The sequence below is a fragment of the Megascapheus bottae genome, chromosome 9 (genome assembly GCF_031878675.1).
Source record: "Megascapheus bottae isolate mThoBot1 chromosome 9, mThoBot2.hap1, whole genome shotgun sequence".
NCBI lineage: Eukaryota > Metazoa > Chordata > Mammalia > Rodentia > Geomyidae > Megascapheus > Megascapheus bottae.
Window position 1 is genome coordinate 4121276 of NC_143517.1, and position 20873 is coordinate 4142148.

General features: G+C 38.0%; 1 pseudogene; it reads right to left on the bottom strand.

The window, feature by feature from the left end:
* Positions 1–10342: 10342 nt before the first annotated feature.
* Positions 10343–10861, bottom strand: LOC150058700 (ran-specific GTPase-activating protein pseudogene; annotated as a pseudogene).
* Positions 10862–20873: the final 10012 nt, after the last annotated feature.

A 20873-nucleotide genomic window follows, 5' to 3' on the forward strand; every position in this document is an offset into this window, starting at 1 on the left:
GATTCCTAGTTTATCCAGAGCTTTTAGCATCAAGGGGTGTTTGATCTTGTCAAATGCCTTTTCTTCATCTATTCAGACAATCATATGATTCTTTTCTTATTCCTGTTGATGTTTTGAAGTATATTAATTGATTTGTGTATGTTGAACCAGCTTTGCATGCCTGTGATGAATCCTGTTTGATCATAGTGTATAATTTTTTTTGATGAGTTGCTGAAGACGGTTGGCCAGTATTTTGTTGAGAAGTTTTGCATCAATATTCATCAAAGAAATGTGTCTATAGTTCTCCTTTGATGAATTTCTGTCTGGTTTTGGGATAAGCTTATAGTGGCCTTGTAGAATGATTTTGGTAAAATGCCTTCATTTTCAATTTCGTTGAAGAGCTTGAAGACTATTGTTATGAGCTCTGCTTTGAAGACATTATAGAATTCAGCTGTGAACCCATCTGTCCCTGGGCTTTTCTTGGATGGAAGGTCTCTTATTGCCATTTCTATTTCAGTGCTTGAAATATGTCTGTTTAGTTGGATTAGGTCTTCTTGGTTCAGTGTGGTTAATATTGGCTAGTAATAAATCCATTTCTTCTAGATTCTCAAATTTGTTGGCATAAAGGTTTGAAAAGTATTCCCTCATGCTGCTCTGGATCTTGGTAATTTCTGTTGTGATATTACTGTTCTCATCTGTGATTTTGTTTATTTCGGTATGCTCTCTTCTTTTTTTGTTAAGATTTGTTAAGGGTCTGTCAATTTTGTTAATTTTGTCAAAAAAGCAACTCCTTGTTTTATTTATTCTTTCTGTAGTTCTTTGGGACTCCAATTCATTTAATTCTGCTTTACTTTTAATAATTTGCTTCCTTCTACTGGGATTAAGATTCGTTTGTTGCTCTTTTTCCAAGAGCTCAAGGTGTGATATTAAATTTTTGGTTTGTGATTTTTCCATTTTGTTCATGTAAGCACTCAGAGCTATAAATTTTCCTCTGAGTACTGCCTTTGCTGTGTCCCAAAGGAGCTGGTATTTTGTGGGCTCCTTTTTGTTAAATTTCATAAGCTGTTGAATTTCTGTTCTGATCTCCTCAATGACCCATTGGTGATTCAACAATGTGTTGTTCTATCTCCATGAGTTACAGGGTTTTAGTTGGTGGAGATGTTTGTTCAGTTCCAATTTGATGCCCTTGTGGTCTGAGAGAATGCAGGGAATAATTTCAGTGTTTCTGAATCTGCACAGGTTTGTTTTATGCCCTAAAATGTGGTCTATCTTGGAAAATGTTCCATGTGCTGCTGAAAAATGCATATTATGATGTTGCTGGGTGAAATAATCTGTAGATGTCTGTTAGATCTAGTTGGTCTATATAGTTGTTCAATTCTGAGCTTTCTCTGTTGAGTTTTTGCCTGGTTGATCCGTCCATAGGTGAGACTGGTGTGTTAAAGTCACCAACAAGCACTGTCTTTCGATCCATGTGTGGTTTGCTTGATGAAGTTCGGTGCTCCAGGATTAGGTGTGCTGATATTTAGGAGGATTATGCTCTCCTGGAGGAGAGATCCCTTTATTAGGACTGATTTTAGTCTATTTTATCTGGTATGAGGATGGCAACTCCATCCTGTTTATGGGACCCTTAGCTTGATAAACTTTGTTCCAACCTCCCACTTTCAAAAAATGTTTGTTTGGGGGAGCAAGATGTGTCTCTTGAAGGTAGGAGAATGATGGATCTTGCTTTTTGATCCAACTAGACAGTCTATGCCCTTTAGTTGGAGAGTTAAGTCCATTGATATTGAAAGTTACAATTGAAAAATATTTACTAGTTCCTGCCATTTTTAAAAGCTTTTATTAGGGCAGGTTTACCTTGTTTGCTAACCCCCAGCCATGAGAATCTGAAAACCTATAAAACTTTTTCCCGCAGTGGCTTTCATGGCTGTATTGTGGGCTATTGGCCTACTCTGGGGTGTGAATTATTTTGAAATAATCTCTCCTGTCCCTGTAAATCCTTTGGAGATAGAATAGAACCAGGCCTGCCCCTTTCCTTGAGCAAGTGTCATCTCTGCAGGCAATTTCTTCTCTTTTAAAAAATTCAGTTAGACTAGTGGATTTTAATAATTCTAAAAATTGTAATTATTTTGTTTTCTTAATATATAGCTCAACTGGGAAACACAGATTCTATGTATCAGAACAACTGCACAAGCATGTTGAGTATATGCAAAGAAGAAATTGAATTCAGATAACTAAGAAAATATTTTACTATTTTTAGGTAGTTATGTGTGAGCAGTTCTTTCCTTTTAAAAAAATTTGATGACAGGGCTGGGAATGTGGCCTATTGATAGAATGCTTACCTAGCATTCATGAAGCCCTGGGTTCAATTCCTCCATATAACATATAAAGCAAAAGCAGGAAGTTGTGCTGTGGCTTAATTGGTAGAGTGCTAACCTTGAGAAATTCCAAGGACAATGCTCAGGCCCTGAGTTCAAGCAAAAGCAAAAAATTGTTGACAATTCAATTTTAAAAATAATCAGGATATGAATAAATTATATATGCTCATCATGAGAATAATTATTTTAATGAGAAAAGACACGAGGCTCAGTTTGGACACAATTGAACTTGTGCTTCATAGAAACCCTCACATGCAATTGTGAGCTTTCCTAAAGACTTGTCACCATATAAAATGAAGGAAGTGGTTTTTCCAAACAGCTCTTGAATTCTAAAAACATTCCATTTTTATCATGATTTTCCATAAAACCTGGAATTTGAGTGTTTACAGATTCATGGAATCTCAGAACAATCATTTCATTTAAATAAAAAACTTAGAACAGAAAAAAAAAACAATTGTACTGAATGAACCTGACTCAATGAGCCAAGGGAAATAAGATATGTAAGTAAAGAGCTATTAGATCTGTAAAGGCCTTCAAGACTTGAGCTGTTATTGCTTGTTAAATTTTCCTTTAATACCAAGCTTTTCATTTTATTCTTGTTTCAGCTAATGACCTATTTTTAATTCACTTTGAGTTATTAATTGACAGTGTTTCTTGTTAGCCATTACAACACTTAATTTTTATGTGACAAAAGCAATTTCCCTGGAGGAATTTAGTCATTTTAAAAAAGTGTTCATCACCAAGCAAATGAGAAAGTATGAACTTTATCAACACCCTGAGCCAAAATCAGATGTGGTCACTTAGAAGAAGGAGCAGGAAATAACCAACTGCAGTGTGAAAAGTATTTCATGCTACCTAGCAAAATATTCAAAAAATCACAACAGCAATAAATCAATAGGTAAATCATTTTCTTAGTTTCACTGGGTCAACACATCCATTGCTGTTTGTAATATTACTGTACATCTTGCTGAGATTTTGCCTTATTTCAAGCAATTGTGGACTGTGGTTTTCCTTGAGCATGACATAAAATGGTTATATTCTTTCCAGAATCTGCAGTTGTATCCTCCCAAGGTCAAGTAAATACCAGAAGGGCTGTAGAAATGAGCCAAAATAACATCAAGTCATCATGGTTTATGTCAGTTTGTGCCAGCCTCATGTACTGGCCCAAAGAGGAGAGGCAGACTAATTTTTAAACACAAAGTACTTCAAGATGGAATGGAATGTTAATCACCAATCTCCAGGTGATGATAATTAGAACAGGCATGGGAATTGTAACAGAAACAAAGTAGAAAATGACACATACTGGAGCCACAATGGCAATACTTTATTTCTTTAGCTAGTAGTGAGTACAATGACTTGGCATTATTGTTTCTCAGTTTCACATAGCTGAAATCAAGTGAGGGTTTGAAGATAAAGTGTGGCTATGAAGATAAAAAGATTGTCTTATTGGGGCCAGGAGTTTGGCCTAGTGGTAAAGTGCTTGCCTAGCATACACAAAGACCAGGCTTCTATTCCTCTATACCACATACATAGAAAAAAAGTCAGAAATGGTGCTATGGCTCAAGTGGTAGAGCTCTAGCCTTGAGAAAATCCAAGAACAGCACTCAGACCCTTAGCTCAAAGCCAGGACTGGCTAAAAAATAAAGATTGTCTTATTTTTTTAATGCCAAGCCTGAAGCACGAACTCAGGACCTGGTCACTGTTCCTGAATGCTTTTCTCAAAGCTAGTTCTCTATGACTTGAGTTACTTCTACACTTCTGGCTTTTATCATGCTTAATTGAAGATAAAAGTCTCATAGACTTTTTGCTTGGGATGGCTTCAAACCACAGTCCTCTAATCCCAGCCTTCTGAGTAGGTTGGATTAAAGGCATGATTTTCCAGCACCTGGCAAAAAAAATTGTCCTTTTAAATATGTGTCCTAGTTCATCAAACAGCATATACTCTCCCAACTCCCCTAATATGAAACACCTTTTTGGAATAGTTTTATAATGATTAAGAAAATGAAAATCATGGGCCGGGAGTTTGGCCTAGTGGTTAAAGTGCTTGCCTAGCATGCATGAAGACCCAGGTTCAATTCCTCGGTACCACATACATAGAAAAAAAAAAAGCCAGAAGTGGTGCTGAGGCTCAAATGGTAGAGCTCTAGCCTTGAGAAAGTCCAAGGACAGTGCTCAGGCCTTGAGCTCAAGTCCAGGACTGGCAAAAAGAAAATGAAAATCATAATTGCTAAAACTCCTGAAAAAGAAAATCTACAGAAAGAATTTTAAAACACTTTATTAGAAAATTCTTTCCAATAAATAAATAAACACCAGCCAGGAACCAGTAGTTCATGCATGTAATCTTAGCTACTGAGGAGACTGAGATGTGAGGATAGCTTCAAAGCTAGACCAGGCAGAAAAGTCTGACCATTATCAATTAACCACCAAAAAGCTGGAAGTGGAGCTATGGCTCAAATGGTAGAATACTCACCTTCAGAAAAAGAACTGAGTTCAAACTCCAAAACTGTACCAAAATTAAATGAAACAAAAAAATACAATTCACCAATTGAATACAATCCTTTCCATAAAATGAGAAAGGAGCATATACTTTCTAATATATTTGGGAAGCGAATATATCAAAAGGAGATGAAGATAGCACTGAAAAAAACAAAGAACCACAAGTCAATAGCACTTAGGAATAAAGAATTGATAAAGAGCCAGACATTGGTGGCTCACACCTGTGATACTAACCAGTCATAAGGCTGGGCTGAAATCTAAGGGTCATGGTTCAAAGCCAGCTTGAGCTGGCTGATGATGTGACAAGGGGAAAACCAGTGTAACAGCAATGTTCACAGAACAATATGTTGGAAATGAACTTTACAAGTAGGAAGGGAGTGAGGGAGGGAAAGTGGGAGAAAATCATGGGAAGGGGAAACAATGTACTCACTACTTCATGAATATAACTGTAACCCCATTTATAAAAATAAACATTTTAAAAACTTCTCTTCCCTCTCTTGGTTAGCAATCTTCTAATCTCCTTTCTTTCCAAGATCATATCTCACCACTTCTACCACTCTCCTTCCCAAAATCAATGGTTTCCTCCATCTCTTTGATATCTTTACCTATGTGGCTTCCACTATTCTAAACTACCTGGAGTAAAAATAGGCTTATCTTTGTTCTCATCCATCATGTTACACTGCCTCTATCACTTGAGATTCTATGTGACAACAGGTCCAGGCTTTTTCTACTCCAAGAAACCCACATCATCTCTCACAATGCCTTCTGCAAAATGCCAGTATCATCTGCTCCACAGGAAGCCTAATGAATGTAAATTTCTTAGCTTCCTACAATCTTACCTCTTATAGAAATAGCTTCTCTTTTTAGATGCACACAGTGTTAGCACTTCTATTCTTATTTAAACTGAAGAAACAACTTTCATTCCTATCCTACTATCCATCCAAGAGCTTTTAAACCTTGTATGGCTAATGATTTTCCCTTTTTAACCTTTTCTTCTTTTAAGAAATTATCTCAGAAAAACAAGTTCTTTCCTGAATTCCTCTAGGTCCCTGCCCCATCTTCACTGGCATTTTTACATATCCCAATCCCAGGCATTCATACAGTTTCCAATGACTGACATGCACCAGTAACCTGTGAGAAGTCATTCTCATAAACGTTCATGCCCTGGTTAGCCTTGAACCTCTATACTTTGAGTGCCCAGCTTAAAATTCACCCTAGAATTGAATCTAGGATCTTATAGTCTTGCTTAGTTTTACCACTTGTGCCAGTCCTCCAGTCCTGATTTTTTTTCTTGGTTAATTGGGGACGGAATCTTCTATACTCTTCTGCATGGACTGGCTTCAAATAATGATCAATCAATGCCTCCTGATGAGTTAGACTAAAAGGCATGCTGAGCCTCTATCATTAGGCTAAATTTATTTTTAATGTAAATTGAATTGGGGCTCCTTCACTCATAGGAGGGGTCTCTGATTACTAGCTTGTACCATCTAACTAGGTCTCTACATCTTCCTGTGCACCATAACCACTGTTTGCATTGTGGTTCACCTTTCCTTGCATCCATGTATTTCTCTCAACACTGATTTTGGATCAGCCTTGCTTTTTTTTTCTATTTTAGTTAAGCACATCGTAGAGTAAAACTTCAACCTTCTTCCTATTACCCTAACTATGCAACTTTTTTTGTGTCAGTCATGGGGCTTGAACTCTGGGCCTGGGTGCTATCCCTGAGCTCTTCAGCTTAAGGCTAGTGCTCTACCACTTGAGACACAGCACCACTTCCAGTATTCTGGTAGTTAAAATGGAGATAAGAGTCTCATGGAATTCACTGCCCAGGATGGCTTTGAACCGTGATCCTCAGATCTCAGCCTCCTGAGTAGCTGAGATTACAGATATGCCCACTGATATGTTTTATTTTTTATGTAAAAAAATCTTAACAATTCTTTTGATATCAACACTCTTCATAACTTCTATTCCTTGGTACTGTCAGGAGCCCCAAATTAGTATGACTCATCCAATTTGAATTCTTGCTAACTACTCAGGTGCCTTCTCCTCAAATTACTTCATGCGCATGTATTCACTTAGACTCTCATCTCCCTGCAGAGATATTGATCCATGTATTCCTGGACATTTCTCTGATCTTGCATGTCATGAAGAGTTCTCCATAGTGCTGTGACTACCTCCATCTATACATGGCATTTGACATTTCCTCCTCCACACATTCTAGCCAAGGCTTGGACTTTAAGATACTGATTTATATTCCCCATAATTGTCTTCACTGAGAATTTTATTTTTACCAAATGTATCTAAAGTACACATGTGGTTTTGCCCAAACCCACTCCATGTTCAGAAAGGGTTAGAATCTCCATCAGCAGCAGCCACTACCCTGCAGCCATAAACCTTCAGCTACAATCCCAAATCTTATTTTGCTGTTGCAGAATCATTTTAACCACAGCTCCAGCCTACCATGCCTTCTCTCTCAAAACCCCAAGCCTCTTACCTTTCTCAGTTACATGAAACATGATGAATTTTTTTCCTTCTCAGTGAGGTACTCTTTTTTCTGTCAACTGGTAAATGATTCCCCATGTGATCACTTGACTGAGTCCTGCTTGTCTAGCCATCATCCAAGCTGCTAATTTTTGTTTCATTTAGGATTCTTCTTAAATATCATGTCTTTATAGAGGCCTTTCTGATCACTTTCCCTAAATGGAACATCGTGATGCATGATTTATGGTCTCTTTGATAACTTCATCACATTATAATTCTCTGGCATATTTAAATTGCTTCTGGAATTAGAAAAACAAAGAAAATGATTTTTCAAAATCCTATAGATGGAATAGTTCTATTTCTCATTATTTTCTATAACCTTTTGTTAATACACTGTTTGTCTTTTGATATTATTCCCACTGTTCTTGTTATTTATCTAGTGCTATGGAGGGAAACTAAAACTATGAAAGTGTTCTTTTCTTTTCTCAGTTTTTCTTGAATATATTTACTCTTACAATACCTCTCTCTGATCATAGTTTATATCTACAAGCATATCACATGACTATAGTCGTAGCTGCTATTATTTCTCCCACTTCATTTCTCTGCTCCAGACTATTCCTTTTACTTTGGGTTAACTCCTCCAAGTCAGATCTGACCAAGACGTCTAATAGATTCATCTTTCATCTTCTAAGTTAAAAATGTGATATATTGTAACTCAGCCATTCCAAATAGTTTCTCCCACATATCTTCTCACTTTACACTTAGACCCTCCATTTTAAAAAAAATCATGTTTCCTTATTTGTTTCTCACTTGTGACTGTTGCCTCTCATTTTCTCAGCAATGTATCAAGTTTCTCAACATCAGTTAATTATTACAGTACATAATACACTTGCTTTGTATTTCAAATACTAATGTAAATAGGGCCACATTTATTCTCTAATCTTAGAGAGTGAAGAAATCTCCTTAAGAAAAGAAGGTGGCAGGGCCGAAAGTTTGACCTAGTAGTAGAGTGCTTGCCTAGCATGCACAAAGACCCAGGTTCGATTCCTCTGCACCACATGCATAGAAAAAGCTGGAAGTGGTGCTGTGGCTCAAGTGGCAGAGTTCTAGCCTTGAGAAAAGTCCAAGGACAGTGCTCAGGCCATGAGTTCAAGCACCACAACTAGCAAAAAAAAAAAAAAAAAAAAAAAGAAGGTGGCTTCTGTATTGAGATATTAATGATTGCTAGGATCCAGCCAAGAAAAGATATAGTTATGGAAAAAAGTGGTGATCAGCCACTCATTGTAGCACAGCATGTTTTGTTCACTTAATATTTGTTCACTTATTTTTATAACATATTAGTATAAAAATCTTCTGATTTTTAAACTTTACTAAAGAGGAAGCCAAAACATGTTTAAAGACCAGCTTTTAGACCTCCTAGACAGATATGAGTTTTCCAAGGCATCTTACACTCCAACATTCCTGAATTGAAAGCCACTGTTTGCAGTCCTCTCCCCACATAGACCCTTGATTTCCATTGCAAGTAAGCATGTGATATCTCCGTAATAACATGGATACACAGTTGCTAATAGGCCATATGTAGACAGTAGTATTTCAACAGTGTCTTCATCAATTTTCAGGCATCATGAACACTTCTATATTCCTAAATTTCCCAACATTTCTTTTCCCATTTATATAGCTCCATGTGGCAGAATTTGGCTTCTTCTTGTCATTTGTTCTTATTTGCAAATGTAGATGTATATATATGTACTTCATAGAAACAAATTATATGTGTATATATAATTCATATATATAAAACAAGTGGTTTTTTAATTATATTTATAGAAATAAAAAACTTAAGCTATGCACCATACTACTATACACCTACCATACACCTATACTACTAGCCACTCAGGGAAGTTGAAACATACAGACATTCAAAGCCAGCCCAAGCAGGATAGTGCCTGAGACTCTTATTGCCAATTAACCACCAAATAAGCCAGAAGTGGCTCTAGTAGGAAAGCACTAGCCTTGAGCAAAAAGCTCAGGGACAGTTATACAAAAGATTCACTGGAAGAAAAATACTAACTTATCAATAGGTTTCTTAGATTCTATACAAAATTCTGTAAAAGATCTTTGTGACAAGGTCACCACTGAGTCAACAACACAGAAGAAGCTTTCTTCAGGGTGTGAAGATGAATCATAGCACTTATTTCCTTTGGGTTTTACACCCAGCTGGACAGATGCTTTTTTCACCTCCAATGGACTGACTACTTGAGATTTATATTGCCCTTGATTATGGAATGCTGCATGACCAGTTCTCAAAGTATACCAAGAGTCAGATGAAAAAGGAGCAGCCCTCCTGCAGAGAGGGATAGAAGTCACATGACTGTATTTAAGTGGCCTCAAGACCTAAAAGCAAGACTGCGTGATGGTCCTGGGTCAAGGTTAAGACCCATTCTTTGTGACTATGGGTACCATTACTTCCTGGTCTGCATCCTCAGAACCATGCAGGAGCTTAGGCTTTCCCACCCTTAGCCAATGCATTGAGAGAAATTCTCTCTCCACATGAGGAACAACTTGGCTTCCTAAGGAATCCTTCCAGCTCCATACTCACCCCTCAGTCTTCCCTCAACAATAGTGTGGGCTTCAAAACAAGACATTACTAAATTCAAATTTTGAATACCCTCTTAACATTTCTTATTCACCACTTGTGCATAGTATTTGGATATAAAAACATTCCTTTTGTACAGCTTTCAAAGGCAATTTTTATTCACTATTTTGATGACTATAAATATTTCTGCTATGGAAAAGAAAGTTAGCATAGTACATGACTGGGGAATGGATTTTCAGAAATCATTTTCACTAGGGTAAAAACTTAGGAAAAAGAAAATTTGAATCTTTGAATTCAGTTCTTTTATATAAAGTCCCTTACAAAAACAAAGCAGAATTTAAAAATTAACTGAAGAGAAAGGGCAGGGCAATTAAAAAAAAAAAACAGAAAAAGAGAAGGAAAAGGAGGGAAGATTAACTCATTGCTTCTCTGATTTCTCTTCCATCTCCTCTCTGCCTCCTTCACAGAAACAGCCTCCAGCTTTTCAGCCACGCGTTCGGCATTATCCTTTTGCCTGATCCTTCGTGATATTTCTCTTCTATCTCTTTCGTGCATTCTTCAGACGTTGTTATGAATGTTCCTGCCTTCTCGGCGGCTCTGGGCACTGGAACTCGAAGCATGGGAGTTCCAGACCCAGGCGCGGTCCCTGCCAGCCTGTGGCTTCAGCTCCATCCTGGGTGTGAACAAGGCGGACAGTCCCCGCCTCCTCGAGCCTCAGGAGGTTGACCTCACCAGTGCCTCGCTCCTTCTGTTCTGGGAAGTCATTCTCTGAAGGCATTCGAAATAGCTTGGCCTACCTTTTTACCACGCTCCTCTCCATCTTCCTCCAACGTTTTAATTTTTGTTCAGGAAGAGAAACTATGGGCTCCAACTGAGGGGTCATGGCTGGATGCATCTGGATCCTCAGGGTGGTATCACCATCCTTGGTAGCTGCCATAGCTACACGGCGGTGGAGTCTCAGCTATCTTTGGGGGCGCTGATTTCAAGGGCTCTAAGCCACAGGTCATAGGTCATTTCCTCCTCATCTGGTGCCCCTATAAAAATATTCTTGAAATAAGACGTTCAGATGCTGAGGCAGCAAGTCAGTATGACACATGACAATTCTCACACCCCCTCCCCAGGCCACCATGCTTCTTACTTCTGAACTGGACCCCAGACTCAATCCTTCTCAGCACTTTATTGTTGATGCCTCAGACAATTTAGCATGGGGTGCCATTCCCAAATATTTAATGAAAACTTGCATCTTATCGGATGGAAAAATGATAGCTAACCTATCTGACTGTGCACAGTATGCCAACAGCTGTGTCTGCCTAAATTATAAATATATTCAAATGAATCCATAAAACCATCCTACAGTGCAGGATATGAAATCACCCCAACAGGAAATCTAGGAAACAGCAAGTAATTTACTTGCACACACACACACACACACACACACACACACACACACACAAAAAAAAAAAAAAAAAACTAGTACATGAAAGAATAGAACTGGCTAGGTGTGGTGGGTCACGCCTGAAATCCTAGCTATTCAGGAGGCTGAGATCTGGCTTAAAGCCAGCTGGGGCATTAAAGACTGTGAGACTCTTAGCTTCAAATAACCATCAGAAAACTGGAAGTGGTGCTGTGGCTCAAGGGGTAGAACAGTATACTTATGCTGAAGAGCTCAGGGACAACACCCAGGCCCAGGGGTAGGACCATAGCCTTGATCTCGAGAGCTCAGGGACAATGTGCAGGCCCAGAGTTCAAGCCTCACGATGCACATGCACACAAACACACACATACACACATACACACAAAGATAGAACTTGGAATCCAGCATTTGTGGCCACCTTTTATCCACTATTATGGACTCTCCAAACTCCTGAGGACTAGAACAATGACATACTTTGAATGACATACTTTGAAAATATGGCGTATTTTGAATGTATTCTAAGAACTGATCTGTAAGTTATTATTTTCATGCCCCCAAAAGTCTTTCTACAACTCTCATCCAGCATGTTGTCTATGTTATTCTAGAACATTTTTGTTCCCTAAAGTATCTGCTCCCACTGGATGAGGAGACTGATAGCATGGGGTAGGCCCTGAGTCCCTGTACTATATGTGAAGGACAGCAGCTGCCTTCTGAAAACTTAATTCAATGCTTACAACAGAATTCTACTGAGCATCTCATTTCCATTACAATTTAATTCTGTACTGAAAGAAGGGGTTTTAGATGAAGACTAATCCAAAGTTCTAAGCGAAATGAGTCTAGGGGGAGGGAACACATAGGATGGGGAAAGTGATGAAAGGGTGACTGATCAACAAACACTAGACACTTAGGTGGACATATTGTACTGTAAAATACCTTGGACATCTTTTTGAACTTCAAAAAATAAAAAATGCTAATTATTTACAAATGATGGATGGAGCCTATGTTTCTTTGGGTCTGGTTTACTTCACTTATGATTTTTTTTCCAGTCTTTCTGTTTTGTTACAAATAGGGTGATGTCATTCTTTCTGATGAATTCTATTGTATATATATATGCCACATTTTCTTGATCCATTCATCTACTTAGGGACCTCTGGGTTGGTTCCATACCTTAGCTATAATGCTGCCATGAACATGGTTGTGCTAATAGCTTTAGTGTGGCCTTGTTTGTGATCATTTTGGTAAATGCCCAGGAGTGAGACTGCAGGATCATAGTGGAGCTCTATGTTTAATCTTGTGTGAGAGAGACCTCCATATTGATAGGATAGTCCTATCAGAAGGTCATAATTGCTCAATAGCTATGTATATATGATCATATAAAATGATGCTAGCTGAAATGAGTTCCAAGAAATGGAGACAAAACTTTTTTTTTCTTTCTTTGTTTTTTTTTTTAAATGTACTGTGTGGTTATTTATTTTATCTTTCTTCCCTCCCCCCTTCAGCTTATCTCTTTTTGTCACAGTATTTTCTTTTCGTAGCCTGTGTCTTATATATACATTTATCTGATTTGTGGGAAGGAAGGGGAATAGCAAAATGGTGAGACAAAAGACAAAGGGTAAACCAATGCCACAGAGGTACTCACAAGACACCATGTTGGAAATGAACTTTACTACTTGGGGTGAGCAGTGTCAGGAAGGATGGAAAGTAGGAAAAAAGCAAGGGAGGGAAAAAAACAAGGGAGGGATAACAGTGTTTGATAAGAAATGTATGCATTACCTTACTTATGTAACTGCAACCCCTCTGACATTATCCTTACAATAAAAATAGATTACATTAAGAATAAAAATAAAAAAGAAAAAGAAGTATAGTACAGACCAACTTCGGGGACTTTTTTTAATCCTTAAAAGTGCTGAATTTTCCAATAATTTTATTTTAAAATTTAGCAAACTGAGTCCCAGAGAGGCTTCTCTGTGGAAGGCCATATACTTGAATCACGAAAAACTACCTTACACAATGTCGTAAATTTTATGATGATGTTAGTTCTTTGTTTTTAACTGTTTTTTAAATTCCACAAAGGAGTTTCAATTTAACATGCATCTTGGTCAGTGTTACCTTCCATCCCCATCTCCTTCCCCAGCTCTCTCAACCCTAACCTATGGTGGTGTACTTTGTAAAAATTACTTTCTGCATGGAGTCTTCTTGTCCACCGTATATCTATGATAATTAGTTTAAACTGCTTTCAGAGACTCAAAATAAAGCTTTTTATTCCATCCTGCAATCACTTCATGTACCCAAATCCACTTTCATCTCCATCATTACTGGAGGAGGTCCCCTTCTGCATCAAAAAGAAATTCATCAGTATCAATCAATCCCGGTTCTTCCAGTACCAATGCTGACAGCAAACTTTCAGTCTCAGTTAACTGGATGACTAAAAGGGTGTCCAATCTGAACATTATGGGGTGTGTGTGTGTGTGTGTGTGTGTGTGTGTGTGTGTGTGTGCTCGCTGGGGGCTAGAGTTTGAACTCAGGGCCAGAGAACTATCCCAAGAGTCAAGGTTTGGTTTTATTTTAATTGTTTTGTTTTTGTCTTTAGTTGGAGATAAGAATCTCACAGACTTTCCTTCCCAGGGCTGGCTTGGAACTGTGATCTGCAGATAACAGCCTTTTGAGTAGCTAGAATTACAGGCATAAGCCATCAACATCCAGCTATTTCATATCTTCTTAGTATTAAGGAGTAAAGAGAATACACTGAAACATGTTGCTTCCAATTATTTATCCCCAAGTATATAAGAGCACAAGGTACTTGTATATGTCAAAAACTAGAAACATAGGCATTGTTCTATGAATAAGAAAAGCAACAGCCAATAAAATGAGACCATTTGTAAAACTTTGGGAGCACTTAATATGATTGAATCTCCTCCTTCTCGTTATTGACTGGGGTGCAATAAATATTTTTAACCTGCAAATCATCTTTGATTTGTTTTTCAAATTTTTGCATGCAGAATACAATTGGAGATAAATTTCAGAAAGATAAACACGCTGTTTAGGATAAATGGCTCTACAACACATAAAACCATACTTTTGAAAAACTCAAGTCAAAATTCAGGCCTCCAAATACACAGACCATTTATGGCTTTGTATAATAGTGGTTAGCTAATAACTACTTATACAGTTTATAGAAAAGGATTTGGTTCAAAGCACATCAATTAACATGAAAACAAAATCAATGTGCTCATTTAAAAAGGGAGCTATGAAGCCAGGATCCAGTAGATAGTGCCTGAAATCCTATCTACTCAAGAGGCTGAGATCAGGGGATTTGTGATTGGAAGCTAACCCAGGCAGGGGACGCTTATCTCCAATAACCAGCAAAATTATGTTTCAAATGGTGGAGCATTAGCTATCCTGGAGTAAAAAAATAAGGGAGAGTGGACAGCCCCTGAGTTTAAGCCTCAGTAGTGGAAAAACTGGAGGGCACTGTGATATTCTAAGTAACACAGAAGTTGTGAAATTTTTCCAAAGAATTTTCCAGATGTCCTGGAAAATCATGTATTTGTGTTGTTAGATGTTGCTACCCACCATCTGCAAATATGATAAATATTATAAAATTTTATTGTTTGGCAAAAGATATCACTACAAGATTCATACTCTGGCAGATGGTAAGGACATTTTTAGGGATCATCAACTCTAAGGAAAGTGCTAGACTAAATAACTATAGTAAAAAAAAAATGATTACAAAGCCCCAGATATTCCTGAAGACTCTCCTTCAGGACTGCCTGCGAGCTCTTTGTAATAAACTTCTAGAAAAGTCAAGCTGGAAAATAGCCCAGAGAGGAGCAGTTTCAACAGCCTCATCCACAGATGAAGAAATTCAGATGGAGAAGATTACAATTGTTAGGAAAATGGAAGAGAACGAAAAAGGTATAGGCCAGACTGGATCATCAACAGGTGATGACTTTATTGAGAAACTGCGAGGGGCACAGACCTTCCCAGTTGGAGATTGTGTGTCCAAGCTGGAACAGGATCTGGATTTCATGAGGTCCGGAGCAAAAAGGCAGAAGGTACTGCACATGCCACTGGGTCAAGGGGTGTGGGGGCTTTCCTGCTGGACCCAGGATGGGATGTTTACTGTCAGGCTTAGAAAGATTGCCCTGCTGGAGTCAGGCAGTCTGCACTTATCTGTGGTGGCTTGCACATAGCAAAACAGGGTGGGAGTCAATCCTTCAACAATGAATTTCTCTCTCACAACCAGTAAGTGGCAGAGAATGGTTCAGAAAATCTGGGTCATTCAACCTTCAGCTGTACTCTTCCCAGGACCTTACACTAACTTCTTAAATTACTAGGATGATTAAAGGAACAAAAAAATTTCAATGCACATTTCTGACATAGTAAAAGAGCTTTGTAAAAAAAAAGGGGGGGGGCATAGTCATTAAGTCATTACAACATAAAATTTATCCAGAAAAGTGGTGCTAAGAATAGGGCAGTAGCCTTGACCTGAAGAGCTCAGGGACAGCGCCCAGGCCCAGAGGTTAAGACCCATGACTGACCCAAAAGAAAGAAAGAAAGAAAGAAAGAAAGAAAGAAAGAAAGAAAGAAAGAAAGAAAGAAAGAAAGAAAGAAAGAAAGAAAGAAAGAAAGAGAAATTTATCCAAGTTTCCAGTGTTGTGAAATTTGATCTCAACTTTTTAAGGATGTTTAAAATTGATGATTAGCCAAATTTATGGGGAAAAAATGTTGCTTTATATTGTGTGTGTGTGTGTGTGTGTGTGTGTGTGTGTGTGTGTGTGTGTGAACATGAATGCCAGTCCCTAGGCCTAAAACTTAGAACCTAAACACAGTCCCTGAGAAATTTTTCTCAATGCCACACAGCTCCACTTACAGCTTTTTGGTACTTTATTGGAGGTAAGTGTCTAATGGACTTTCCTGCCAAGTCTGGCTTCAAACTATGACCCTCAGCTTACAGTCTCCCACAGAGCTAGGATTACAGGTGTGTCTACCTGCACCCAGTACTTTATGTGTTCTTAATAAAAAAAGAAAACATTTGGGGCCGGGAGTTTAGCCTAGTGGTAGGGTGCTTGCCTAGCATGCATGAAGACCTGGGTTCAATTCCTCAGTACCACATACATAGAAATGGTGCTGAGGCTCAAGTGGTAGAGCTCTAGCCTTGAGAAAAGACCAAAGACAGTGCTCAGCCACTGAACACAAGCCCAGGACTGGCAAAAAATTAATTAAAAAAATAATTAATTAATTAAATAAAATTAAAAGAAAACAAATCTTAACATACTAACAAATAATCGGTCAAAAAATCAAGGAAATAATTCACATTTGTTTTTTATCTCTAATAGGACAGATCATTAGATCAAGGAAGGGGTGTTAATTTCCTGAAGAAAAAAAAATTAAAAACACCAGATAGGAAGGAATAGACAATAGAAACGGTGCTGATTTGGGAATATGATATGAAAATTCTGATCCTTGATTAAAACAGCAGCCATGAGCAGAGTTTCAGATGCACAGCAACATTATTAAATTTCTCTCTTTGCACTATCCTTGATCATATCTTCCTCCCATAAGAAGAATGTTAAGCTATACTATTCATGACGATAAGCTTGTATATATCTGCACTCCATGCAGTGATTTATGCCTTTTATTGAAGCTTTTGATGCTTTATGGTTGGATGTTTGCTTGTTTGTTTGTTTGTTTGTTTGTTTTGGTAGCTTTTATCATTTGTATCAGGCAGTCTAATGAAAACAGACCTGTGTATACTTGTGAACTTGGTAAATGTTCCTTAAAAGAGCTAAACAAAATTTCTGGCACATCTGTAAGCATAACCTCAAAACAATACATCATTGAATATTTAATCCATGCAACAGGAATATAAAAATGCCTCTTCCATAAATGTATGGAATGATTAATGGGCTATCAAGACTAATTAAAAATCTTCCTACACACATTCACCATTAAAAAATGGGTAGTTTCAAGGGACAAAGGACAAGCAGATGAAATAAAAGAAATGACAAGCAGATGGTGATTTCAATACAAACCAAGTCCAAAAGCAAAGATTGCCATGATATATGAAACAAGCAGACTAAATATTATCAGAGCCCACAATCAAGTCTTGAATAGATGCACATAAACAAGTAGAAAAAACAGGAACTACATGCAAAAAGCTGGAGAACACAAGACCAACATGGCCATGAAAGAGACAGGTATAGAATATACTCTTGGTTAGGTATTAGCTTTCTATAAAACCCAGATATGAAACAGAAAATAGTGCATATGAGTTAGAATCCAAGCACTATTTTTGTTTTATTCTGTTTTCTTGTCAGCCATGAGGCTTGAATTCAGCTTGGGCACTGTCCCCAAGCTCTTTTCCTCAAGGCTAATACTGGGAAACTTTGAGCCACAGCTCCACTTCATCACAATAAAGAAATTATTTAAAAAAATAATTCTCATGGGGACTCTTATCTTCCCAGGCTGGCTTTGAACCACAACCTTCCTTTTCAGCTCCTAAGTAGTTAGGATTTACAGGCCTGAGTCACCAGCTTCCAGCCAGGCACTACTTCTCTTAAATCAGTTTTCAGTCCTAACATACTGCAACAAGTATAAAAATTGTATTTGCATCTTTTACATGTAATTTCCTGCTGGAGTTACAAAAGACCTAAGGAAATATTTCATTTCTCCATCTATTTAGAGGAGGGTGTTTTTCATGATATTAACATTTCCAGAGGAAACATAACTTCTTTGTCAAACTTGGCTATTAAAAACAAAATAATTGATCTATTTCTGCTGAAGGAGTTGGTGCCAAGGCATACAAATCAGGAAGCATTTGCTGAATGTGGGAAATCTAGTCTAGATGAAGTCTTGTGTCTCACTCTCAGGTGTCAGTGCTAGTCCTGAAGAAGCTGGGACTACCAGTCCAAAGGGCTTCTGAATTCCAACATTCTACTGTTCAATGACAAAATTCTAGCTCATCTTGCTCTGTTTCTTGGATCTTGTGCTCTGATTGATCACAGCCTATTATAACAGTTATGTAGAAACTTTTTATTGGAATGCACAGAGGCCTTACTAGAGCCTAAAGAAGAGCAAGAGAGAAAAGTACAGTAGCCCTGCTTCTATTTTTATAACTATCTTTAGTATGAGCCATTCTCCTGGCAGCCAGCATTGAATCCAAGAAGGATAAGACTGATAGATAACATGTTTGCAAAGATAAATGGAGAAAACCCCCATGATAAAAGAAACAGTTGAGCCTCTGCAGAAGAGACCATCTGCTAGGTCAAAAAAATGATTTGTCTATCCTAACCAGGTTGTTATCTGGAACTCCCAAATGATGATCAGCCAGGCTATACCTTGACCAAGGCTGTTTAATAACTATGTATATCTTTTACTTTAGGCTCCAGATTCTTTATCTAAACCTAAAAGTTCATGTCTGTGCTTTGAACAGAGGCTGAAATGTAACTTTGTCTTTTCTCACAGTGTGTCCAGGAAGTTTTATAAACCTCCTTTCTCTACCCTTCAAGATTCATCTCTTTGTTCTGTGTGTTGGGGCAGGTGCCCTAACCTGAAAAGTCAAGTCCCTGAACTTGAGCCTGCAACATAAAATTCTGGTTTTAATTTTGAAAATATAAAAAGTATAGAACTTTTTTTTCCTTTTGCGGGTCATGGGGCTTGAATTCTGGGCCCAGGAGCTATCCCTAAACTCTTCACCTCAAGGCTACTGCCCTACCCCTTGAGCCACAGCTCCATTTCCTGTTTTCTAGTAATTAATGGGAGATAATTGTCTCAGAGTCTTTAGTGCCCAGGTTGTCTTTGAACTCAGCTTCCGGTGTAGCTAGGATTGCAGGCGTGAGCCACTGTTCCTAGCTAACCAGAGAACTTTTTGTCTTAATTTAAATACGCAGGGCTCCAAGAATCCCTTAATTGGAAAATTGTAAATTAGCCATCACACTCATTATAATTGCATTCTCATCTGATGATGAAAAAAACATTATGGATGAAATAAGACTTTCAATATCACTTCAAATTCATGAATGTTGTTTACAAGACCTCTGAACCCACAGAAGGACTGTGCATACACAAACACACACACACACACACACACACACACACACATACACAGAATATATGCACACAAGTTACCACAGAAATGACAGACCCAGGTAAAGAATAAGAAAACAGCAGAAGAACTGGTCTTGCAACCTAATTGTATGTCCAAACATTTAACTTATTTTCTACATTCAGAATGGTTTTATTATTTGTGGTGCTACTCATAAAAAAAATCCTCATCTCTTTTCAAACTATGTTAAATAGACAGTTTGGCAAGTGGCTGTGAACTAAGGGCATAGCCTTTTCACTTTCATGGCTGAAATGTCTTCCTTTTATCTCTAAAATATTCTGAAACACAAATATCTTTTGACAGTTTCCTGCCAGATTAATGGCTTCATCTCTTTCATTGATTCTGGCATTTGGATAAAGACTGAAGCAGAAAAAAAAAAGCCTAACTTTTAACTTGAAACAGATTAGGTTTGAAAATTCTATTATGTGAAAAAAAGAAAATGGCAAATAAATATATCTCTCTGCTGACATACATGATATTACTCCTTTAAGCTGGAAAACAATCTTATGGGTGTGGCAGAGAGAACATCCCAATCGTGACCTTCTGCTTCAATACCTTGTACAACTATGTTTGCTGTAGTTTGTATAGTCATGGGGGTTGTTAACATGACAGGTAAGTCCACCATGATTCCACAGGGTGAGGTTATATAAGTAGAAGTCACTGTGAATCCATTCGTCACTTCACCATTGCCTCTCTTTCACCCCAGTGATATGGAGTGTATGTATCCTGCATTCCAAAGTTGTGCTGATACCAATGAAAACCTCTTTATCCCGAGGATGGATCAGACTTGGTGAAGGATGAGGGGTGAATAAAACCAAATACAGCAATAACCATTTTAAAATATTTGTTCTGCCAGGCACTAGTGGCTCATGCCTGTAGTCCTAGTTACCCAGGAGGCATTGTGGCTCAAGGGGTAGGACAGTAGCTTTGAACTGAGGAGCTCAGGGACAGAACTAAGGCCCAGAGTTCAAGCCCCACAACTGACAAAAGAAAAAAGTTTGTTCTGCATGTTCGTATTTTGTGTGTGGTTGCCAGTAATGGGTCTTGAATTCAAGCATTGTGTCTTAGCTTTTTTCACTCATGGCTGGACCTCTACCACCTGGGTCACATTTCTACTTCCATTTTTTGGTGCTTAATTAGAGAACTGGGAGTCTTAAGGACTATTCATGTTAAGGCTGGCTTTGAACTGCAATCCTTAGATCTCAGCCTCCCAATTAGCTAGGATTTCAGGTGTGAGCCACCAGCTCCCAGCTTTCTGCATTGTAGTTTTAAACTATTATTTTTGAAAGGCTTTGCACTAAAATATTATATATATATTAAATTATCAAAGAATTAGACCTAAAGTATATGTGAATGTTATAAAAAATGCATATACTTTGAAAGGTCTCCTGTCTTAATACCATGGCACTATACACATGGTAATGTACT